Raw genomic sequence first — 26399 nt, 5'->3', positions numbered from 1 at the left:
CATGACACATTTCTTGAGAAATTTCATGAAGATGTAACCGTTCGGCGATGACATCAAGTCAAAGGAATGATGAAGCGAAAGGTTATTGGTACCACGAGTACGGCACAAAATCGAAATCAAGCTTGTTGTTCAAGGAAAAATGATATGACAAGGAAGATTGACGTAAGCTTAGCTCATCGTCAAAATTTGTGCTCCGGGAAGAAGGACCAAGTAGCACAGTTAAAATTTAGCACGATAATGATATAGACAATAAAGCTAGGAATGACTTGAAGGATTAATAAACTCATAAGTAACGAAAAATACTTAAGAGTTATTTTGAGTCGGAGTGCGGAATCGATTCACTTATCGGTGTTCTTGAGTGACTAATAACTCAGAACCCGGGGGAAATCTGAAATCGGTGAGAAGCAATACTAGATGAAGACCCATAGGAAGCAACACCTTTCTTTGGTAATCTCGAGATACTGAAGGGTTGCAGAGATGTATTGATCTGCAGAAGGCAAGTACTTTAACTTGCCCAAGAAAAGGAATCAAAGAGTATCAATATGGCCAGAACCATGGTTGCAAAAGACCAGATCCCAGATATAACATGAACTTATACCAAGAAAATAATTAATTTAAGAGAAGCTTCCCTGATAGGATCTACATCGTGTCCATGGGCATGAACACAAAGTTCAAGGTCGACTCCCACTTCTTTAATGTATAACCTTCCATTCACTTCACGTGTTTCAAAAATGGCATTAGTTGTTGAAAGTTTTACCTGGTGCAATACCAGATAAGTATGGCCCGTGAAATCTTACGGGTTCAATCAAATTAGGGAAGGCGTTGGTTCAACCCATCGAGGCATCTTAGGAACATATACCACAAACTTCAGGAGTAAATAACACAAGCTCCAAAGTAGAGCATGGTTGACAAAGCAGAGGATACAATTTACCAAAGGCATTATGTATCCGAGGAAAGGCTCACAGGCTTATTGAATATGAACGACGTTGTCGGATAAAATCCAACAAAGGATCTGGTGGTCCACAAGGGAACTGACGTGAGCATCGTTACTCAACTAGAGGAATAAGAATGCAAGGAGATCAGATTATAGAAACAACTGACTAACTCAAATCTCAAATGCAAAGGAATTATGATTTCCAAATCAAGGGATCAGAAGCAATGCTCTGATTAGGGATGGATAAGTTGAATAGCCTTAGAGTACAATCAACGGCAATTTGATTGGTCGAGAACCAACTCCAGTTAAAAGAATGGAAGCTCAGTTGGAAAGGTAATTTATAAGGATCAACGATGATTGCATGTATTCACAAACATATTGAATCAACAGACTCAAAATGATAATGACAAGGGATGCCAATAAGACTACGATACTTATGGGATTAACCATAATGCAAGAAAGCAAGAATGTCAAGAGGAATAGGTTGCTCGGGATTTTCGGAAGATCGAATGGCATTTCGAAGACTTTTGTGAAATACATGAATCAACTGGGGATGAGTGGATACTCGATAAGTGCGAGAAATTATCCGTAGGGGTATTCCGGTGATAAGGAACTGCAAGGCAGTAGGCATAAGTATTCTTGGAACAACAACGAGTATTTCGGGGTATCTTGTAATATCAAGAGCAACTGGGGACTAAGGTAAGAATGGCAAGTGCATGTAGTTATCTATAGGGGTCGACCATGGAAGGGAGTTGCAAACGCAATGAACACAAGTTCTCGGGATAACATCGGAGAGTATCCTCTGAATCTTCTGGTGTAGCAGGCGATCATTTGTAATAAGGGGCTCTCCGAAAGGAAGTAATTACGAGAACGTAGAGTTAGAGTTAGCAAAATCTTTTAGCCCGAATAGAAGAGAGATCAGAGTCCCAAAGTATAGACGAGGAATAAAAGATCCTAATACCACCCAATGGCGACGTGGGCCCGTAAGCCGCACAACCATGTTAGTAAAAGTTTGTTTCTTAATCACTAGACTCAACTTCGGCCAAGGAGTGTGGAAGGGGGATTACTATAGGCAGTCGGCTCTAATACCAACTTGTGACGCCCCTGATTTGACTGTACATTAATCATACACGCAATGTGTACGATCAAGATCAAGGACTCACGGGAGGATATCACAACACAACTCTAGACACAAATTAAAAATAATACAAGCTTTATAGTACAAGCTAGGGCCTCGAGGGCTCGAATACATAGCTCAAAAACACAAGAGTCAGCGGAAGCAACAATATCTGAGTACAGACATAAGTTAAACAAGTTTGCCTTAAGAAGGCTAGCACAAAAGTAGCAACGATCGAAAAGGCGATGCCTCTTGCCTGGGACATCCTAACTACTCCTCGAAGCCGAACTCCACGTAGAATCATCCTCGGGATCCTCTGGCTCCTGGACTCCATCATCTAGTCGCAACAACCGAGTATATAAAGGGGAAAAGGGGGGAGCAAAGCAACCATGAGTACTCATCCAAGGTACTCGCAAGCAAGGAGGTACACTACGTATGCATTGGTATCAATGAAATGGGTAGTATCTGTGGACTGAACAGCAGAATGCCAGAATAAGAGGGGGATAACTAGTCCTATCAAAGACTACGCTTCTGGCAGGCTCCATCTTGAAGCAGTAGAAGAGAGTAGATGGTAAGTTAACCAGGTATCATCGCATAGCATAATCCTACCCGGCGATCCTCTCCTCGTCGCCCTGTGAGAGAGCGATCACCGGGTTGTATCTGGCACTTGAAAGGGTGTGTTTTATTAAGTATCTGGTTCTAGTTGTCATATGGTCAAGGTACAACTCCGGGTCGTCCTTTTACCGAGGGACACAGCTATTCGAATAGATAAACTACCCTGCAGGGGTGCACCACATTTCCCAACACGCTCGATCCCCTTTGGCCGGACACAATTTCCTGGGTCATGCCCGGCCTCGGAAGATCAACACGTCGCAGTCCCACCTAAAGGAAATATGCCCTATAGGCAATAATAAAGTTATTATTTATTTCCTTATATCATGATAAAAGTTTATTATTCATGCTAGAATTGTATTAACCGGAAACATAATACATGTGTGAATACATAGACAAACAGAGTGTCACTAGTATGCCTCTACTAGACTAGCTTGTTAATCAAAGATGGTTATGTTTCCTAACCATGGACAAAGAGTTGTCATTTGATTAACAGGATCACATCATTAGTTGAATGATCTGATTGACATGACCCATTCCATTAGCTTAGCATCCGATCGTTTAGTATGTTGCTATTGCTTTCTTCATGACTTATACATGTTCCTATGACTATGAGATTATGCAACTCCCGTTTGCTAGAGGAACACTTTGTGTGCTACCAAACGTCACAACGTAACTGGGTGATTATAAAGGAGCTCTACAGGTGTCTCCAAAGGTACATGTTGGGTTGGCGTATTTCGAGATTAGGATTTGTCACTCCGATTGTCGGAGAGGTATCTCTGGGCCCTCTCGGTAATGCACATCACTTAAGCCTTGCAAGAATTGCAACTAATGAGTTAGTTGCGGGATGATGTATTACAGAACGAGTAAAGAGACTTGCCGGTAACGAGATTGAACTAGGTATAGGATACCGATGATCGAATCTCGGGCAAGTAACATACCGATGACAAAGGGAACAACGTATGTTGTTATGCGGTCTGACCGATAAAAGATCTTCGTAGAATATGTAGGAGCCAATATGAGCATCCAGGTTCCGCTATTGGTTATTGACCGGAGACGTGTCTCGGTCATGTCTACATTGTTCTCGAACCCGTAGGGTCCGCACGCTTAAGGTTACGATGATAGTTATATTATGAGTTTATGCATTTTGATGTACCGAAGGTTGTTCGGAGTCCCGGATGTGATCACGGACATGACGAGGAGTCTCAAAATGGTCGAGACATAAATATTGATATATTGGAAGCCTATGTTTGGATATCGGAAGTGTTCCGGGTGAAATCAGGATTTTACCGGAGTACCGAGAGGTTACCGGAACCCCCCGGGAGGTATATGGGCCTTAGTGGGCCTTAGTGGAAGAAGAGAAGAGGCAGCCAGGGCTAGGCCGCGCGCCCCTCACCCCTAGTCCGAATAGGACAAGGAGAGAGGGGGCCGGCGCCCCCCTCCTTCTCTCTCTCTCTTTTCCCACCCCATGAATCCTATTCCAACTAGGAAAGGGGGGAGTCCTACTCCCAGAGGGAGTAGAACTCCTCCTGGCGCGGCACACCTTGGTCGGCCGGCCCCCCTCCCTTGAACCTTTATATACGGAGGCAGGGGCACCCCTAGAGACACAAGTTGATCCACATGATCATACTCTTAGCCGTGTGCGGTGCCCCCTTCCACCATAGTCCTCGATAATATTGTAGCGGTGCTTAGGAGAAGCCCTGCGACGGTAGTACATCAAGATCGTCACCACGCCGTCGTGCTGACGAAACTCTTCCCCGACACTTTGCTGGATCAGAGTCCGGGGATCGTCATCGAGCTGAACGTGTGCTAGAACTCGGAGGTGCCGTAGTTTCGGTGCTTGATCGGTCGGGCCGTGGAGACGTACGACTACATCAACCAAACGCTTCCGTTGTCGATCTACAAGGGTACGTAGATCATACTCTCCCCTCTCGTTGCTATGCATCACCATGATCTTGCGTGAGCGTAGGAATTTTTTTTTGAAATTACTACGAAACCCAACACCACCTAGGCACAACAGAGAGGTCAGCACGTCGGTCTAAATCCTATGCGCATATGGGTCTGGGCCCATCGCCCATTGCACACCTGCACGTTGCGTACGCGGCCGGTGAGCAGACCTAGCAACCTCCATTACAAAGGAAGTTGTGTTACGCGGTCCAACCCGGCGCGCGCCGCTCAGTCGCTGACGTCATGAAGGCTTCGGCTGATACCACGACGTTGAGTGCCCATAACTGTTCCCGCGTAGTTGGTTAGTGCGTATAGGCCAGTGGCCAGACTCAGATCAAATACCAAGATCTCGTTAAGCATGTTAATTGATGTAACCGCGGACGTCGATCAGGGCCAGGCCCACCTCTCTCCTGGGTCGTGTCAACCTGCCCTGTCGCTCCGCCACAAAGTAACAGTCGGGGGCCATCGGGAACTCAGGCCCACCACTACCTAGATGGAGCCACCTGTCCTTTCAGCCCCACATCGGAATCACATGCGGGTACTCTATGAGCCGACCCAACTTTAATCACCACCCGTATAGCATGTACGTATGTATATACCCGTGATCACCACTCGACGTGATCATGGCCCGATAGTATAGCATGGCAGACTGACAAGAATGCAGGGCCACTGATGATAAACTAGCATCCTATACTAAGCATTTAGGATTGCAGGTAAGGTATCAACAACTGTAGCTACAATGACAGGCTATGCATCAGATTAGGATTAATGGAAAGTAGTAACATGCTACACTACTCTAATGCAAGCAGTAGAGAGAAGAATAGGCGATATCTGGTGATCGGGGAGGCTTGCCTGGTTGCTCTGGCAAGTAGGGGTCGTCAACAGCGTAGTCGATCGGGGCACCAGCAGCGGCGTTAGTAGGTGGTGATACCGGCGAAGGGGGAAAACTTCCGAGAAAGTATCCTCGGTGTTTCGCGTTTTCGGACAGATGAATCAGAGGGGGAAAGTTGCGTGTTTGCTATGCTAGGGATGCGTGGCGGACGAACGGGTTGTGTCCGGATTCGTCTCATCGTTCTGAGCAACTTTCATGTACAAAGTTTTCCCATCCAAGCTACTGTTTATTTTCTATTAATTTTCAAAGATTTAAAACATTTTTAGGATTTATTTAATTATTTTAATTCAACATTATCCAGAATAGTGCTTGCTGACATCAGCATGGCGTCAGCAGTCAACAGGGGTGTTGACTGGGTCAAACTGGCAGTTGGGGCCGGTTTTTCATAGACTGTTTACTAATTAATTAATTTAATTAGTTTAAATAACAAATTAGTCAGGTTAATTATTTAATTAGGCTAATCTAATCATGATTAATTAAGTTAATTAGTTTAATTAATTAATTAAATTTATTTATTATTATTATTATTTAATCTTAAAAAAACGTTCTGGGCTGGGCCCCGTTTGTCATAGGCCCTAGGAGCCTTAGCGGGCAGAGGGGAAGCGGGTGTCGAGCGCAGGGGCGTGCTGGCGCCATGACGGGCGCCGCAGGACGGGGCGGACCCGGGCGGCGACCAACGAGGGGGTTCGTGGCCGCGGCGAGGCCGGCCGCTAGTGGCCGGAGCGGGAGGGATGGGAGGAACGCAGTGCGGCGCCGGAGCGAGCAAGGGCCGACGACAGCGGGCGCGCGAACGCACGGCGGCCGCGGAGTGCGGGCAGGGGAGCCCCGGGGGTGCGGCGGCACGGGGCAGGACGCGAGCGGGCGGTGCAGCAGCAGCAGCACAAGACTGCAGCGACGGTGAAGGGGGCGTGGCGGCACAGACGGGGATAGTGGGCGCTGTTGGGGAACGCGGTAATTTCAAAATTTTCCTACGCACACACAGGATCATGGTGATGCATAGCAACGAGAGGGGAGAGTGTGTCCACGTACCCTCGTAGACCGACTGCGGAAGCGTTAGCACAACGCGGTTGATGTAGTCATACGTCTTCACGATCCGAACGGTCCAAGTACCGAACGCACGGCACCTCCGAGTTCTGCACACGTTCAACTCGATGGCGTCCCGCGAGCTCCGATCCAGCAAAGCTTCACATGAGAGTTTTGTCAGCACGACGGCGTGGTGATGATCATGCTACCGACGCAGGGCTTGGCCTAAGCACCGCTATGATATGATCGAGGTGGATTATGGTGGAGGGGGCACCGCACACGGCTAAGAGATCAATGATCAATTGTTGTGTCTCCAAGGGGTGCCCCTCTCCCCATATATAGAGGAGTGGAGGAGGGAGAGGGCCGGCCCTCTCTATGGCGCGCCCTATGGGAGTCCTACTCCCACCGGGAGTAGGATTCCCCCTTTCCTAGTAGAACTAGGAGCCCTTCCAAGTAGTGGGGGTAGGAGAGAAGGAAAGGGAAAAGAGAAGAGAAGGAAGGAGGGGGCGCCACCCCTTCCCCTACTCCAATTTGGACTAGGCCTTGGGGGCATGCAGCCTCTCCTCTCTCTTTCCCCTAAAGCCCAATAAGGCCCATCTACTCTCCGACGAATTCCCGTAACTCTCCGATACTCCAAAAATACCCGAATCACTCGGAACCTTTTCGATGTCCAAATATAGTCGTCCAATATATCGATCTTTACATCTCTACCATTTCGAGACTCCTCGTAATGTCCCCGATCTCATCCGGGACTCCAAACTACCTTCGGTACATCAAAACACAAAAACTCATAATACCGATCATCACCGAACTTTAAGCGTGCGGACCCTACGGGTTCGAGAACTATGTAGACATGACCGAGACACGTCTCTGGTCAATAACCAATAGCGGAACCTGGATTCTCATATTGGCTCCCACAAATTCTATGAAGATCTTTATCAGTCAAATCGCATAACAACATACGTTGTTTCCTTTGTCATTGGTATGTTTCTTGCCCGAGATTCGATCGTCGGTATCTCAATACCTAGTTCAATCTCGTTACCGGCAAGTCTCTTTACTCGTTCTGTAATACATCATCCCGCAACTAACTCATTAATTACAATTCTTGCAAGGCTTATAGTGATGTGCATTACCGAGTGGGCCCAGAGATACCTCTCCGACAATCGGAGTGACAAATCCTAATCTCGAAATACGCCAACTCAACAAGTACCTTCGGAGACACCTGTAGAGCACCTTTATAATCACCCAGTTACGTTGTGACGTTTGGTAGCACACAAAGTGTTCCTCCGGTAAACGGGAGTTGCATAATCTCATAGTCATAGGAACATGTATAAGTCATGAAGAAAGCAATAGCAACATACTAAACGATCAAGTGCTAAGCTAACGGAATGGGTCAAGTCAAACACATCATTCTCCTAATGATGTGACCCCGTTAATCAAAGGACAACTCATTTCTATGGCTAGGAAACATAACCATCTTTGATCAACGAGCTAGTCAAGTAGAGGCATACTAGTGACACTCTGTTTGTCTATGTATTCACACATGTACTAAGTTTCCGGTTAATACAATTCTAGAATGAATAATAAACATTTATCATGATATAAGGAAATATAAATAACAACTTTATTATTGCCTCTAGGGCATATTTCCTTCAAGCACGCGCGCAGGGGAGGCGGGGCGCTGCCGGAGGGTGGGGGCAGCGGCGTGGTTCGCGAGCGGGGCGAGGCAAGCAGGGGCCAGGCGCGGCTGCGGGGTAGCTGTTGCTGCCGCTGCAGCGGCGGGGAGGGGCGGGGCATGGCGGTCGGCGCGACCGAGGAAAAAAAGGGGAGGAGGCCGTGGGCCTCACCAGCGATGCAGGGAAGAGGGGGCGGCGAGGGTCGAGGTAGTCCGGCCGGGAAGGGGGCGAGGAGGCGGCAGGAATGGCGGCGCCGGCGGGGACCTCAGGCGGCCGTGGTCCGTGATGGGAGACAGGGACGACGGGGCGCCGGCGATGGGCGCGGGGGCAAGACGCCCGATCCAGATCGCGTTCGGGAGGAGGAGCGAGGGGAGACGGGTTCGTGGGGGGGAGTGGGGTTCGGTTGGGCTAGGGTTTGGTCACCCCAGGGGTGCTGTAGGCGCCGGCTGGGCGGACTTGATTGGCCCCGAGGCCATCTGGGCCGTGGCCCAGCGGGGGGCGGGGGGGTTCTCTTTTATCGTTTTTTTGTATTTTGTTTTTCTTAGTTTTTCTTTTATTGTTTTATTTTTAGTTTCTCTTTATTTTAGTTTGTATAATTATGATCTTAGTTCCTAAAAATAGTATTACTACTTATTCTAATGCCACGATATTTTGGGCACCCTAGTTTAAAATTTAATATTTTATAAAAGACATTTAATTATTGGTTTTCGCTGTTGTTCTATTTAATTTGGAGTGTTTAAATATTTCATAACAATGTGGTTTCACCACCATAATCATCTATGATTTTTTTGCTACAATTTGAACATTTTAGATTTGACAATTGAAAACTTTTATTGTTTGACTTTATTTTTGAATTCGAATTTCGAATCGGTATCGGATTAACGTGGGGTTAACAACACTGACATCGGTGACATGGCAACATTAGTAGAGGGTTACTGTAGTAGAATTATCCAGACGTCATAGTTGTCTTCCATCATAACTCCTCTTTCTCCGTGCTTGGTCCAAACATTATAGTGTGGCATGAAATCCTTCTCAAGCAGGTGAATGTGAAGGGTTTTTGAGTCAGAGTAATCCTTCCTATTCTCACAGATAAGGCATGGACAATACATAAAACCATTCTGCTTGTTTGCCTCAGCCACTTCGAGAAAATTATGCAGACCCTTAATGTACTCGGAGGTGCGTCTGTCAACATACATCCATTTTCGGTTCATCTGCGTGCATTATATATAATTAAGTGTATTAAAAACCATTATGGAACATCATGAATAGAGAAGTGACCAAATTAATAAAAGTTCATCATCACATTAAAACCAAAGTACAGTAATGATCAAATGTTATTACTGAAAAAATAAATATTAAGTTCATACATAGTTCTCATTGAACAACCTATAACACTCTAGAGCATCTAATTAAAGCATACATTGAAACTAAAAACATTTCGGTGCAACAACAAATGCGATCATAATCGCAACTAAGGTAACAATTGACTCAACGACATAATGATACCAAGCCTCAATATGAATGGCATATTCTCTAAACTTTCTAATCTTCAAGCGCATTGCATCCATCTTGATCTTGTGATCATCGATGACATCCGCAACATGCAACTCCAATTCCATCTTCTTCTCCTCAATTATTTTCAATTTTTTCTTCAAGTAATTATTTTCTTTTTCAACTAATTTAACCTCTTGATAAGAGGGTCGGTTGGAATTTCCTGTTCACATACCTCCTACATAAAAACATCTATGTCACGTTGGTCGGCATAAATTGTTATAAACACTAAATGAACAGTTATAAAAGATAATATACCACATCCGAATTATAGACAAGACGAGAGCCGACTGGGGCTAATACCAAAACCATGGCACTATATAATAACAAATAATAATAAAAGTAAGAAACTATACAAGTATCTATCTAATCATACAACTAAGATTTTTTTTATTTTAGAAAGAAGATAAGAACAAGAGGCTCACCACGATGGTGCCGGCGACGAGATCGTCGCGGGCGATCGACGGCGGTGAGGACGGGGACGGGACAGGACGGGCCGTCAAACCTAGACAAATCTTGAGGAAAATGGAGTTTGAAGGTCGAGCTTGGAGAGGATATAGCTTAAGTGTGGCTTGGGCATTTCATCAAACACCTCATATGCATAGGAGGGGAGAGCTAGAGCAACACACACCTGCACATGCCGGCCGACCAGAAAATAGAGTAGTGGGCGGGCAGGGACGGGGGTATATATAGGCTTATCTTTAGTCCCGGTTGGCGCCTAGAACCGGGATAGAAGACTGACCTTTGGTCCCGGTTCCAGCCACCAACCGGGACTAAAGGTGCTGGCCCAGGAGCGAGGCCCATTGTTCCCCGTTCGTGTCTGGAACCGGGACCAAAGGGGTCAGACGAACCGGGACCAATGGCTCCAAGGCCCGGCCGGCGCCCTGGCCTCACGAACCGGGACTGATGCACATTTTGCTCCCGGTTCGTAAATGAACTGGGATTAATGCCCTTATCCTGGCCTCAATCAAAGCCCTGTTTCTATTAGTGTTAGTTCTATCATAGCACCTTGGTTTTGGAAAAGGTGTCGAATTGATTTAAAATATACGGTGCATATTTTTAGTTTTGTACTTTTGAATGACAGGTGTATGGCTTCTTGGTCTCTACAACCCATGGTCTGAACAAGTCCCGTAGCAACACGCAAGAATATGTACTAGTTGATGATAATGTATGTAAATGTGTGCGCTGGATGCCAGCCTATATGCTATATGCATGTGATGTGAACAATATATATTACATGGACTGTACTGCGTACATCACAATACAGTACATGCATTTTTTAATTCAAAAAATTGTTAGCAGTGGCAGGTAGAGCACAGTGCTCGCCTGTGGTACATCTGCTATGGTGCACACATTTAGTACTGGCGGGTGCTACTTTATGCCCCCCACTGGTAGCGTTTTAGCAATGGTGGGAGGTCAATGGCGGGCTTGCTTGAGCCCCTAGCCCGCCACTAATGCCCATTTTGCACCCGTCACTGCTAGGCCTTTTCCCAGTAGTGTGTCACCACATAGGAGGATTGACATGGGAATTGGGAGAGAGATGGTTAGTTGAGCACTGGCCGTAGGGGAGAACGTACGTTGCCCCAGTACATCTGGAACGACGTGGTGATCTCCCCCAACACAAGCTTACCCATGACCTTCCAGACCTCTTCCTCGCTATCTTCATGTGCCGTGGGAGAAGAGGGAGGCGATGATGGGGTTGAGGTGAAAGAGAAGACCGCACGGAGAACTCCTGCTCCCTCGCCTCGTGCGTCTTCGAGGAAGATGCCATCGCAAAATATCACGAGAGACATAGAGAAGAAAAGAGATTTTCAGGAAGGAGCTATGAATTACACGTAAAGATCGACAATAGAGATATTTTGGAGAAATTAATGAAAAGCACTGCACCTAAAAACAGAACAAAAGTAGTGGGGTAACGGGCGGGGGGTGGATTTTTTGGATCAAAAACAGTGGGGGAGGTGACCGCATGAGGGATGGAAGACGAGACAAGACTCCCCCTTTAGGAGTAGAGATAAACGATCACAAGTCTTTCGGCACCAGTAGTTTGAAGGTTTGGACTTCTGAATTTGGTTTGGATCATGTTACGTACTCCCTCCGTTCCAAATTACCCGTCGTGGTTTTAGTTCAAATTTGAACTAAAACCACGACGGGTAATTTGAAACGGAGGGAGTAATATATAAGTTTGTATTGGCCTGCTATGTTTCTATTGTGCAGCTCTGAGAGATCTAAGGCGTTCATGAGACGTGTCTCGCGGGCGTTATATCAAAGACTGACATACTACACCATGAAGTGGTATGCAGGGTCTCCACACTCTGGCTCAGAGCATCGATTTAGACTTCTGTATGATTCTGCCTGCTCGAGCTATATGACCTTGATCTCGGGTCAGAATCGTACGCATTTGCTAGTGGTCGATCAACGATACAGAGTGAAGCCACTTTTCTATTTGACTGCATTTTCATCACCCAACTCCTTTAGACTTGTGTGGGAATATTGGATACCCATTTCAGTTGATTTTTGATTCCATCTGGGATCACTGTCCAATATTATGGGCTTTTCGAGAGTATATGGCACCCATGGACCAGCCTATATGACCGTGTGTCCACGCGTGAATCTCGGCTTCACGTATAATTTCTATAATAACTAGTCTTCTATACATTAGATGTCGGGTCTCGACAAAGAATCTCCGGTCTTGAAAACAATACAGTAGCGGCGTGGTGCAAAGCCGTTGACTCTAATCTACATTACTCAGAAAATATTAACATCGGCGTCTTCACATGCTGACTGGAACAGTGATTCCATGTGCTGATTGGAACCCTGATTCCATTTATTCGAGATCATCAATACATTTTCTCGAATGCACACGAGTGTGCGTATCATGAGATCATTGGTACATGATTCAAAAGTATCAAAGAAAGATCATGCATGCTATGTGAACCCACAAAGCCGGTACGCCACATGTACGGGCCATTTCTCCAACGATAAGACACGACCCTAAATTTACTGGTCGTGTGCATTGTTATTATGCAGAGGCTGAGGCCATACCCTTTTCGAAAGAAAAAAAATCACCCTAAATACATGTTTCTAGGATAAGACGCTTTAGAGAAGTGTTGGAACAATATGTAGCCGATTATCCTTGGATCCAACAGTTTCTTTTTACGGGTAACTAGATGTGACAATAATGATTGCAAGTATCATGAATCTTCTCTCAGGGTGTGGGCTTGGTCGACTGGCCTAGACCCCGTGAGGAAGTCACGGTACCAATTCCCTGACATCTTTGGAGTCCTCTCCCGCGTTTCAAAATCTACATGATACAACCCAAACCTCACGGTGAAACCAAAACGCCACTCGAAGTTGTCCATGAGACTCCACACGAAGTAGCCACTCACGTTTGCTCCTCTCCTGTAACAATGCCAAATGTGTCAGAAAAAGAATTTACACATTTCAGAATGCAGAGTTGTGGACGTGTCCATGTAAAATAAAAAGTAACATGCCCGTCAAGGGTACTTGTTTTTGTAGGGGTGTCAAGGATCAGTGGCGGAGCTACGTTGGTTCCTGCAGGTGCCGTGGCCCCCCCTCAGCCTTGGTAAAACTACATGGGGAATTTTTTAGGGAAGATTAGATTTTAGATTAAGAAAAACATTGTCTTCTACCCCCTGCAAACACGCTTATTTCCTGTTTGCCCCCCCCCCCCCCCCCCCCCCCCCCCCCAACGCATCTTGCCTAGCTCCGCCAGTGTCAAGGATACTTGTTGAAACGGGCTTTCTTCATTATGAGGATATTGGTAGATATCATATTATTTCAATAAACCATAAACCTTCCTAAGAACTCTATTTATGGTGACATTGGTAAATGATGTAGAACCCAATGTGTTTGCGCATGATGCAGATAGCAGATGGCTGCACGTCACCTGACTGCTGAAGAGATGCTTGTGAGATAGCCCTGGAGGTAGTTTACTCTTCCAACGTCATTGATCAAGTCCTCCATACTATTGTCACTAAACTGCGAGTAGCCTGAAATAAAGCATAAAAAACACATGATCGTTAAGAACATACTGACTTCTCAACCTTCCTGTGAGTTTACTGACTGCATTGTTAATTCTGGATGCCCTAGCTACTCACCATTTTCGGTAACATAGACAGGCGTGTTCTTGTATCTCTGATTGACATACTTGACGATTAGCTCCATACCTTCCGGAACATCATAGTAACCATGAATTGCAGTCTGCCAGGTTGATCACCATATATACAAACATGTCACAGAGAGATGAAGAGTGTATAAGATATTAATAGGTGGAAGCAGTTCTTACTGGTTTTCCAATTGTCACGCCGTCTCTTTCACCTACAGCTTGCACCAGCGCATTTCCCTCATAAGTCTCAAGGTCGCATGGAGAAGAGATGCAATCCTTGGCGTAAATCGATGTGTAATGATTTAGCCCGATAAAATCTGCGTTGTTCTTCCGTAGCAGCCTCTTCTCTTCTGAGGTAAACTTTGGTAAGTTTGATGATAACATCTCACACATTTCTCTGGGATAGTCACCAAAGAATATCGGATCCAGAAACCTAAAAAGTAAAAAGAAATGTTACAAAAATCATAGCACTAATTGTTCGAATTTATGGGCCCTTTGGCCTCTGGCTCAAAGTGGATTGAGCCCAAACATAATTCAGAAATTCGTAGATGTCAAAGGAGTGTGGAAGGTATGTGGATTTTTGTCTCATACGACCTAGGGAGAAAGATTGAACCAACATATAAGGGCATCTCACATGGTCCTTTTGGATAAGAGGTCAAGAAAGAACTATGCTAAGTGTATGGATTTGTAGTTTTTTTTTGTCAGTTCGGTCTTTACCTTATCCACCCACAATGGTCTAACACACGTACTGAGATTAATTATGCATGTAATCGTGTGGTTAGTGGGTCGTGGGTAGTGAAGATGTGTCAGTGGTGGTTTCTGGCATCTATATTGACGTTCGTTTTGCCTAGGAGTTATCGGTACGACCCTATAAGAGCGAGACGCCTCTCTCTCTCTCTCTCTCTCTCTCTAGTCATCACTCCAAACACCATCCTTCAGTTCTCTGATGCGCTCACCACCATCGATCCTCTTATAGTCGTGTGGTGGGGCAACCGTACACCAGTAGTCTCCGGACGAACCACGGAGACTAGCAATCTACACAGGTAGCCAGGTGCTAATATTTCTTAGCAGTGCTAGGAGGACTGTTTTACCCTTCTTCCTTGACTTCATCTACGTCCACTACTTTATCTTCATCCACGACTTACTCGACTCCCCATTGTCATTTTCGTGAGAAACCCCGCTGTAAGGAAATTCACCACGCGAATATTTTGTTAGTCGATCAGATTGCGATGTTCTCATCTATGCAACCAGGGTTTACTTCATTGTAGATGTCATGCTAGTTTTCATCCATCTGTATGCCGAATTATTTCTGGTAGGTCCATCTATGTCATTTATATTTATGAGTAGATTATAAAAATTATACTAACGATAGCCATCACATTGTTTCCAACACCAACATGGGTAAAGTTGGTATGAACACTTCCATATTTCTTGGAGCATAACAGTGTTACTGAAAGAAAAAAAGGGACTTACCAATCCACCTCGAAGGACAACGCCCGTCTTGCTGCCAAGATATCCTCGGTGGAGTTGGTCAGCGGCTCATACCATTTCATCGCGATCACAATCCCGATCGATCCGCCTTGCGTTGCCTAGCATGTACACACGCATCAAAAACGGCTAAGGCAAAGGCGCCTCTGCTTTTGAGATCCACTGAAATGGCTACCCAGTACGACAGAGCAACATTTCTGTTGGTTTCACCTAGTAATTCTTCTTGTAGTTCTCGACGGCGGCAGCATGCGACAGCAGCATGTTGTGAGCCGCGACGTAGGGCTCCCGGCGAGAGTTCCCACTGTTGCAGGTCCCGAACGGCGGTGAGCAGTGCGCGGGAGGGTAGTTGCCCAGCATGTAGGCGAACTTGGCGAACAGGTTGGGCTCGTTGAAGGTGGTCCAGAACCTGACCCGGTCGCCGAACGCCTTGAAGCACACGTCCGCGTAGTAGCCGAACTCCTCCCTGGCAGGAACGTTAGTTAGTTTGAGGCAACCAGAAGCATGGCATGTGCACCTGACCTACCTGATTCCAGCGCCCAGCCAACTGCCGTACCGGGTCTCCAGTTCTTGCGGCATGTCAAAGTGATGCAGTGTCACGAACGGCTCTATCCCTGCTTGACATTTTCGGCAGTTAGTGGCACGCGTACGTACGTTATAGGTTTGCTCCTCGTTGAAGATTACTACTCCATGTGGCAATTTTGTACCAAGGGAAACCAGCGCCGCACTTGTGCAAAGTATACACCATTCGTTTCATAATGTTATGCATATAGATTTTTTTTGAAAAATCAAACCTCACAAACTTTGATACAGTTTTTGGAGAAAAATATTTACAGCTAGAATGCCAAGCATGTATCATTAGATTTATTATAAGGAGTAGTTTCATATTTTATATGTTTAGTATTCTAGATATAAATAGTTCTTTCTATAAATTTGATAAAAAACTTGTAAAGTTTGACTTTTCAAAAAATGTATATGCAGTGCATTAATGAAACCGAGGCAGTAGTCGAAACTGGTACCATTTCAGAGATGTAGCGTGTGAGACACGGAGAGACTATACCTTTCTGAAGGAGTGCCGTGATCAGGCGGTCATAGAAGGCTATTCCGGCTGAATTAACGCCTCCAAGCTGACCTCCTACGACGATATAATTCAACGACAATTAATTAGCTAAGCAACTAACCGTGACCACTAAACCGCAAAAACCTTATTAGTGCTAATCGTGTATTCTTCTTGGCGTTCATACTTGGTAGGATTCTCGCCCATGAGATTGAGAACCTGTAGGAGTCGACCCCCAAACTATGTATAATCTCCACGTCCTCCTGCTCAAGACAGTGTCAGAATTACGTGAGCAAGCAGCAAGACGCATCATGCATCAGACGGCAGTTACTAGTGATTTGCTGCTTTGCTATCTGGAGTATATTTAAATAGGTAGAACCCACTACCAATATTTTTAGCCATGTAAATCATGCCAATAAAGTCATGCATGCAAGTCATAAATTATATTTTTTGGATTACTCTATGCATACAACGGCGGTCACATCATACATCATGTTAATTATTCACAAGTGTTTTTTTGCATTAGATTTTGAATTGACAATATATGTGTTGTGCGATTGCAATACATCTATATAGTTGACCTTCACATTTTTGTTAACAATGACACTTTTAACTTCAATTTTTTTAAACGCTTCAAATTAGAAATAAACAAATTACATATTATTTCTATTAGTTTTACATGTTTTTGTAGCAACCATTTATGCATTTATTTTAGCACGATTCTCGCAGAAACGCACGGGGCATCATCTAGTATATAGCTAAGAGTCATCCCCATTAATTTATTTATCTCAATATGAAAGCATGTCACCTCACCTTACAACTATAAATGGGATAAGACTCACATCAACATGCAAGCATGCATGAGAAGAAAAAAACCATCACAACATTCAACAACGCATGAGAAAATGTTTTTCATTTATCTATTCTACCTATATACTAAGATATAATAATTGTATTTTAAATTTTGGTTCTCATGTTATCAACCTAAAATTTCATCAACCAATTCCCGCAGCAGTACGTTGGGTATCATCTGGTTTACCATGTAACGATGGTAGTGATCATCCGCTATGTCCCCATTCCGTCCATCCTTAATTCTTCTAGCTGCAGCAAACAAACAAAAATTCAGAGGCAAACAAGTTTTTAATATTTTTTTAAAAAAAATAGAGGATCACATGTGCGTGTGAAATGCTCTTCTTTCAAAAGCCATGCATGAGAATTGCCCTGGTATTAGTTGATTGACATGACAGCCATGTGTGCATTGTATTATGTAGAGGTCGGATATTCGTGTGGCTGTATCACGTTGATATACTGATGAAAATATCCATTATCAAAAAAAAAAAGACAGCAATGACCATATGGTATACGGATAAACAGGGGGGGGGGGGGGGGGGGGAGGTGAGTAAGCACACTATAGCCACTCGCATGATTATCCGCAAAATGTTGCTGCAGTTGTGGCATCACTGTCTGATAAGAATACACATCTAGTGAACAATTAATATTCAAAACCCTCTTGCTAGAGATAATAAAAGATACTCCTATGCGACGCCATTTCTTTTAACACTTTAGCTATATGCAAGTTGTTTGATCTTTAAATTTGGATAAGTCAATTTTATGACAGTGAATTCTTTTGTCAAGACTCATGTTATTTTTTTCCTTGTGTTGTTTCATGTCTTCTTAGCCTAATTTTTTTACTTCCCCTGTTTGGGGTAAGTCAATTTCTTTCCTTAAGCTTGTTTTGGACTTGTCCCTGTTTGAGGTAAATTGACTTTTTCTTATGCTGAACTATACATTGCATACTTTTTAGTTCTACATGTTTTCTCCTTTTGGTTTTCTTTCAAACAAAATAATATATTTTTATTTTCTCTAAATTGGTATTTGTGGCATGTTGGATGAGTGGAAATGTATATACACAAGTATTCTACAATATGTGTGTAAATTACACTAGAGCATGAAAATTACACCATTATATGCTTATTCCTTGCATATTTAAAAAGTGTAATTTCATTGCAAAATTGTGTGCAACTTTTTTCACATTTTTTCTGAAAGGTTAACACCAATGTCACTAGTTCACCTTTTTCCTACAAAACTTCATTATTTTGATTGTTTGTTCTTATGTTATTTTCTTTCTTTTTTAAGAATAATACGAATGACACTAATTCATCCTTTCTTACAAAACTACATTTTTTTGCAAAATTATAGTATTATTTGCTTATTCTTGCATATTATAAAAAAAAGAACTTCTATGTAAATTATTTGTAACATTTGTCATTTTTTGTTTTAATTTTTTTTGATTTATTTTTCCCTTAAAGGGTAATACTAATGCCACTAATTCAGTTTTTATTTGAAAACTTCATTACTTATATTTTGTCGTTTTAGTTTCCATTTATTTATTTATCTTCTTTAAGGGTAATACCAATGCCACTAATTCGCTCCTTCTTATGATTTTTTTTTCAAAAATTCCACTATTATATGCTTGTATTTGCATATGATAAAAAACACAATTTTTGCCCAAATTGTGTGCAAATTTTGGCTGTTTCAATACTTGTACTTTCTTTCTTCTTAATACCAATGCCACTATTTCAATTTTTTTCTTAGAAACTTTTTATTTTTATTTTATTTTAGTTTTTACTTCAATTGATTTCTTCTTTAATGGGTTAAATAACAAGTACTCTAATTCATTCCTTCTTAGTAAACTTCTTGTTTGCAAAAATTACACTATTCATATACTTATTCTTGCATATTGTGAAAAATCGCAAATTTTTGTGCAAAATATTCTTATTAAAGGTGATACCAATCTCACTAATTCACTCTTCCTTAGAAAAGTTCAATATTTTGATTTACTTTTAGTTTTTATGTCATTTTCTTTGTTTAGAAAACTACACATCTATAATACCTAAATAGTTCATTCTCACTATCCTATTTCTCTTGATATGCAAACTGTCCACCTCATCTCAACATTAATTGAACTCTAACTTTGCATATATACACATACCTTGTATCGTAAGTTCCATTAGATCGATCAATCAAAGCTTACACGTACAAGATATATCTATGAACTCCAACACTTGTGTGTAGGTTCCACAATCTACTCAACAAAATATAACACTATGCTTGCTAGCTTGTCTTGTGAACCGAGGAAGTCCGAAGCATGCACCATTCAGGCTAGTCGTCACCTGCTATTATTTAAGCCCTCTTGTAAAAGAAAGTGTTTGGCCAAAATTCTAAATTTACTATTACTTAGAAAACTTTAATTTTTTCTTTATATTTTATTTTTTTTCATTTATATTCATTTTTATCTTTTATCTGATCAGGTATCTCGTCAGTTTATATTATATTCCAGACCAAGCCTAAGTATCTGATAGGATTTTGTTCTATGGTTGCAAAGGACTGAGTGCTCCTCTTCTTTCAATGTTATAAACTCGAGGAAACTGAAACCGAGGAAAAGGCAATGTTTATGTGTTTGCTGCGACACCTGCAATCCGTGACCGTGAAAACGGTCCCGGCATCCAAATCTTTCAAGTCCGACCTAGGGATCTCACTGCTCAAAACTGAATCTTTCAAGGTTAAATTTTTCTGGACTCTAGTATCAAAACATATTTAGCAGATCCCGCAAACCGGTCCGTCCGTCATAATAACGGTCGGTTTACGAATCCACCCTGTATCCCCAAGCCCAAATAGATCTGCCAAATCTGACTTTTTCGGAATTTGTTTCATGGAACCCTGCATCCGCGAGCCCAATTCCTCTATAAGTGCGGGATTCCGCCATCCTTTTGCAGTATCCTCTATCCTTGACGGCAGGAAAATTTCGCACCAACCACTTCCCTCGCAGCCGGCGCCATGGCCTCGCGAGCTCAATTCCTGCCAGATCTCACCCCCACCGCCGCACACGAACAGCCACACGCTGGCGGCGCCGCCCGCCGCTTGCCGCCGTACGCGCTCGTCGCTGGCCACCCGTGCAGCAGCAACGCACTAGCTAGCTTGCTAGCGAGGCACCAGCAGAAGCTCGGCCATGGGCACAAGGAGCTCGACTGCGTCCAACGCGGGTGCGCGCCAACAACAGTAGTGGGAGGAGCCTCCGGCGATGGCGCCGCAGCAAGAGCTCGGCCGGCGCGAGCACGACTTGTGAATTGAAAAACCCAATTGTAATTTAGATTTTGTTGTTAGGGCCTTTTATATAATTTTGTCGGGAGCACAATTTTTTTACAGGATTTGTTCTAACGAAACAAAAGTCGTACCGTAAAAACGTGAAAAAACGTTTTGAGGTATCCTGTAAACCGAATTTTGCGGAACGAGGTATACGGATCCGCTATAGGTAGGTAGATAGATGTAACAGGAAATCGCTTATGTCTGTATCTGGCTGATAATTTGCCAGCAGTAAAGTAATCCAGCCGCATGATTACCATACGTGATAAATTAATTAGTAGAGGCATTCAGTCCAGCTTTGGCGGGTCTGATTCATCGAAATGCTTGTTACTCCCTTTGTCTCATAATATAAGAGCTTTTTTGACACTGTGTGTAGTGTCAAAAACGTTTTTATATTATGGAACGGACAATATTAAAAACACCTATATTATGGGACGAAGGAAGTACTATATACATACGGCCTTGTGAGCCATAGCTATCTCTGTTTCGCCGAGCAGGAAAACGTCGGCCACATGGATCGGAGAAAGATAATAAAGAAGATAAAGGAATGGTCGCTTACGTGTGTGGGTGAACACATCCCAGTTGCTGAGGCCCTTGCCGTCCTCCAGGTACGCGCCCTCGATCTGGAAGCAGAGATCACAGTGCATGCGTTGGAGTTGGGACCGATCGAGCAGCAAGCAAAGAAAGACGACGCCGAAGCCGGCCAAGCTCCATTAACCTGGTAAGCAGACGTCGCGACGCCGAAGAGGAACACCGGCGGGAAATCGGCGCGGTCGAGCCCTCGGGCGGACGGAGTGAGGATCGCCAGCGCCGCCAGCATGATCATGCCAGTCGCCGCGGCCATTTCCTCAAGGTAGCTTAGCTTTAGCTAGAAAGGCGAGGCCTCTTCGTCTTGAAGGGCTCTGGAGTCTGGTCTATGCGCCTCTAATCAAACTTATTTAAAGGCAAACAGCAGAAGTACATGAGGTCCCCGCGTCGGTTTTGCCAAGCCACTAGTCACCACCTATATCGCCAGGTCAAGCTTGGCTTGAGTAATGATCCACATGGTACACGTGAAAACGACGTATCAAGGGCAATAATAGAAGAACAATAATGATATTTAGCACGTTCGCCAGGAGCAAAATCTTGGCGAACGCCCCAAGAACCACTGGATCTCAATCGGACGGTTGGCAGTTTTGGATGTTTTTTACACATAAATTATACTCCTTCCCGCATTGTATTACTCTTCTCCACTACCTATTGGTCCAAGCAACACATTCCTTCATTGGGCGACTATCCGTTCTTATCTGTCAGATATACTGTGGAGTATAAAATGGGACACCACATATCGAACACAATAAGGTACGCGACTATGGCGCACTCCCGCGATGTCCATGTCATCGCAGGTACAACAAAGAAAAACACAGTAGTGGGTCGCAAAGGGCTACGCAAGCGTACGCGTATTGGACAGAAAAGGTAAAGAAAGAGAAAAAGGAGCCGGTCTCGCACTCTTCCCCGGACGACCTCATCTGGTTTCACAGGTCAACGCAGCCGCCGCCTCCTCTCCTCCTCTCTCTCACCATCGCTAGTTCCAAGGAGCCACCGAGAGGGGATCAGAGAGGCCGCGGCCGGGTGGTGGGAGGAGATCAGAGAGGCCACGACCGCAGTAGAAGCAGAATCCTTGACCAGATCCAACGCTTTGTGCTGCCGCGTCATTTTCTCTTGTCTATGGCCGGTAAGGTGAGACGCTGTCCCCCGGGATCGCCCACGACAAACGCGTCAACAGCAAGGAGGCGGCAACATCAACACGCAGCGCCCGGTCGGGTCTTCTCCCGCACACCTCCTTGCCAAGCCCTTCTGCTATGCGCGGGCCCTCATGGACTCGCTCTTCCTCCCCCCACGACCTCATCCAGGACGCGTGCAATGCTGCCGCGGTCCGCCCGCGCTGACGACAGCCCTTACATAGGCGGATGCGGTACAAGATCAACAAAGACTTCTCCAACGAGTCGCACCAGGCCATCTTTTAAGACATGGGCTCAGGTAGCACCTACGCCACGTTCATCTACTAGTAGTCCTAAAATGCCAAGGATTCAGGAAGACTGTATCTTTCAACCAGATGCAGGTAAAAATTCTCCCCCATGTCCTTTAGCCGTTCAATTCTGATTCTCTCAACTATATGCCTGCTTGTAAGAATTCTGAAGAAAAGCATGTTACTTCTACTTGTTTTGCATAACATACAGTGCTACTGATGTTGGTTTTGTTGTAAAGATTAGTTATGCAAAGCTCTGGATTATCTTTGCAACTCCAGTTGAGTCATTTGTTATGATTTTATTTCCCATAAGTAGTATTGAATATTTTGGCCTTCACTCTTTAAGTGTTACTATTTGCAGGATGATGGTAAAAGGAATGAAAGGTATCGGTTGTAATACCATCGAAGTGTGGTTTCTACACTAGGACCTTACTCGAAAGACTGACTCATGACCATATCTATGAGGTGAGTGGCAAACTCATGATAGTTGCATTTGGCAACAAGTATAGTATGACCATTATGCTCTTACATGGCAATATCATCATCACTTAGGTGCATAAATCACAGTTCTTTTAGGTTGGTTTGACAAGTTGGAGCTACCTGAGAATTTTCTGTTTGGTGTTTACATATGAAGGGATTTAATTGGGTAACCATTGTTCTTTGTTTAGTTATCCCTAGGATAAAGCTGATATATGTTCTGTTAGAGATCAAAGATTGGCATTACTAGAAAATATGAGATGGTCACTCATATAACAAATATATAATCACTCATACACAACACACCGTTTCCCTTGCCATTGATGGGCACTCAAATCAGTGTACCTTGTAGTTGTATTTCTATCTTCGCACCATGAGTGTTGTACAAAGGCCATATAAATACTGATGCACCTCAGCCTGAGAAGGTTTGTATCTGTGCACCGCTGTAATGCTGAAATCTCATGGTGTACATGCTGAAAAATTAATGGTTCACACTTTTGGCTTCTTATTGTTGTATCCTCTTTGGAAATAGCTCAAAATTGGTAACCATGATAGATGCTTAATGTAAGCTACGACTTTAATGGGCAGTGCAACAAAAGTACCATAATTTATATACCTTCTGAATAGAAAAAATATTCACCCCATGGTTTATTGGTTATATCTTTAAGATCATAAGTACTTATTCTTTTTTAGGAAGAAACTTCATTCGTTGCTGCGGAACCATACATAATCGATCGTTTACTTGGTGGGAAGAAATTGACAAGGGTAGCAGATTACACCTAATATAAAGTGGTGGTCCAACTCAACTAGCAGTCTCGCCATATGAAGGTATGTATCTATTTGGTCAAACTCTTCTGAAATGTGAATTAGGCTTTTGAGGCATAAAACTGGATTGCCACTGGATGTGTATATTGTTTATACTTCGTAATTGGATTGTCATTGGATGTGTATACTGTCTTTGTTCCCTCTACCTATTGATCTTTCATGTGGCTTGCAGATTTCAAGTTGTCACTATATTTAAATTGGTGGGTCTAGACGTAAAGTTGCGAGGTGGTGCTATGTTTGAACAAACCGTCTCTGGTAAATACATAATGGTGAGCTAGCTCAGTTGTACGCTTACTTTGACAGTTGACTTCACGTTCGGAGCTCGACCCCCCATGCAAGCACATTATTTTTGCATCCCATGCCGGACTACTGTTGTTTGGGCCGCCACTTCAGCTAGGCCGTCTACCACAGCTAGGTCAATCGATGGGCTGAGGCCCAGGTGAGACACGTGACAACTTTTGGATGTAGCCCAAGCCTGTGAAGGAAAGATCATTTAAAGGAAGGAATTTTAGAGAAACGTTTAGTGCATACATACTATGAGAATCATATTATGGCGTAAGGCCAGAAGCAATCACCCCTTTATTATTAGGTAAAGATAAAGCATGTTTATATTGTGATTTGTTGTGGCTCCATAGAGGCCTTTCTTAAGAATTCAAAGGAAGTTTCTTCTTGAATTAGAGTTGACACTTGATAGCCTTTTCCACAAGTAATTAAATGTTGTTAGTTTTTTTTTCAAAATCTGAATGTTGCAAGTGAAGGAAATATGCCCTAGAGGCAATAATAAAGTTATTATTTATTTCCTTATATCATGATAAATGTTTATTATTCATGCTAGAATTGTATTAACCAGAAACATAATACATGTGTGAATACATAGACAAACAAAGTGTCACTAGTATGCCTCTACTTGACTAGCTCGTTAATCAAAGATGGTTATGTTTCCTAACCATGAACAATGAGTTGTTATTTGATTAATGGGATCACATCATTAAGTGAATGATCTGATTGACATGACCCATTCCATTAGCTTAACACACGATCGTTTAGTATGTTGCTATTGCTTTTCTTCATGACTTATACATGTTCCTATGACTATGAGATTATGCAACTCCCGTTTGCCGGAGGAACACTTTGGGTGCTACCAAACGTCACAACGTAACTGGGTGATTATAAAGGAGCATTACAGGTGTCTCCAAAGGTATATGTTGGGTTGGCGTATTTCGAGATTAGGATTTGTCACTCCGATTGTCGGAGAGGTATCTCTGGGCCCTCTCGGTAATGCACATCACATAAGCCTTGCAAGCACTGCAACTAATATGTTAGTTGTGAGATGATGTATTACGGAACGAGTAAAGAGACTTGCCGGTAACGAGATTGAACTAGGTATTGGATACCGACGATCGAATCTCGGGCAAGTAACATACCGATGACAAAGGGAACAACGTATGTTGTTATGCGGTCTGACCGATAAAGATCTTCGTAGAATATGTAGGAGCCAATATGGGCATCCAGGTCCCGCTATTGGTTATTGACCGGAGACGTGTCTTGGTCATGTCTACATTGTTCTCGAACCCGTAGGGTCCGCACGCTTAAGGTTACGATGATAGTTACATTATGAGTTTATGCATTTTGATGTACCGAAGGTTGTTCGGAGTCCCGGATGTGATCACGGACATGACGAGGAGTCTCGAAATGGTCGAGACGTAAAGATTGATATATTGGAAGCCTATGTTTGGATATCGGAAGTGTTCCGGGTGAAATCGGGATTTTACCGGGTTACCGGGAGGTTACCGGAACCCCCCGGGAGCCATATGGGCCTTCATGGGCCTTAGTGGAAAGGAGAAAGGGGCAGCCCAAGGTGGCTGCGCCACTTCCCCCTCCCCTAGTCCTATTAGGACTAGGAGAAGGTGGCCGGCCCCCCTCTCTCTCTCTTTCCCCCTTTGGGGAATCCTAGTTGGAATAGGATTGGGGGGAGTCCTACTCCCGGAAGGAGTAGGACTCCTCCTGCGCCTCTCTCCCTGGCCGGCGCCCCTCTCCCCCTTTGGCTCCTTTATATACTGAGGTAGAGGCACCCTAGAACACACAAGTTGATCCACGTGATCTATTCCTTAGCCGTGTGCGGTGCCCCCTGCCACCATATTCCTCGATAATACTGTAGCGGAGTTTAGGCGAAGCCCTGCTGCTGTAGTTCATCAAGATCGTCACCACGCCGTCGTGCTGACGGAACTCTTCCCCGACACCTTGCTGGATCGGAGTCCGGGGATCGTCATCGAGCTGAACGTGTGCTCGAACTCGGAGGTGCCGTAGTTTCGGTGCTTGATCGGTTGGATCGTGAAGACGTACGAATACTTCCTCTACGTCGTGTCATCGCTTCCGCAGTCAGTCTGCGTTGGGTACGTAGACAACACTCTCCCCTCTCGTTGCTATGCATCACATGATCTTGCATGTGCGTAGGAATTTTTTTGAAATTACTACGAAACCCAACAGTGGTATCAGAGCCTAGGTTATTTATGTTGATGTTATATG

The 26399-nt window shown here is 44.1% G+C and overlaps 1 pseudogene across 1 annotated transcript; it reads right to left on the bottom strand.

Annotated features, from left to right (window-relative positions):
- Window positions 1–12505: 12505 nt before the first annotated feature.
- On the bottom strand, window positions 12506–21549 carry LOC125539178 (beta-glucosidase 16-like; annotated as a pseudogene). Its single transcript, XR_015617107.1, has 12 exons — window positions 21282–21549; window positions 21123–21186; window positions 17460–17521; window positions 16608–16683; window positions 16424–16498; window positions 15890–15977; window positions 15577–15829; window positions 15352–15467; window positions 14059–14311; window positions 13871–13973; window positions 13660–13762; window positions 12506–13151 (listed from the first exon to the last, which is right to left on the bottom strand). The product of XR_015617107.1 is annotated as a beta-glucosidase 16-like (transcript).
- Window positions 21550–26399: the final 4850 nt, after the last annotated feature.

The sequence above is a fragment of the Triticum urartu genome, chromosome 2A (genome assembly GCF_056163025.1).
Source record: "Triticum urartu cultivar PI428250 chromosome 2A, HENAU_Tu73, whole genome shotgun sequence".
Taxonomy (NCBI): Eukaryota; Viridiplantae; Streptophyta; class Magnoliopsida; order Poales; family Poaceae; genus Triticum; species Triticum urartu.
Note: the sequence above shows the minus strand (reverse complement) of the source record. Positions and strands in the feature narration are given on the sequence as shown.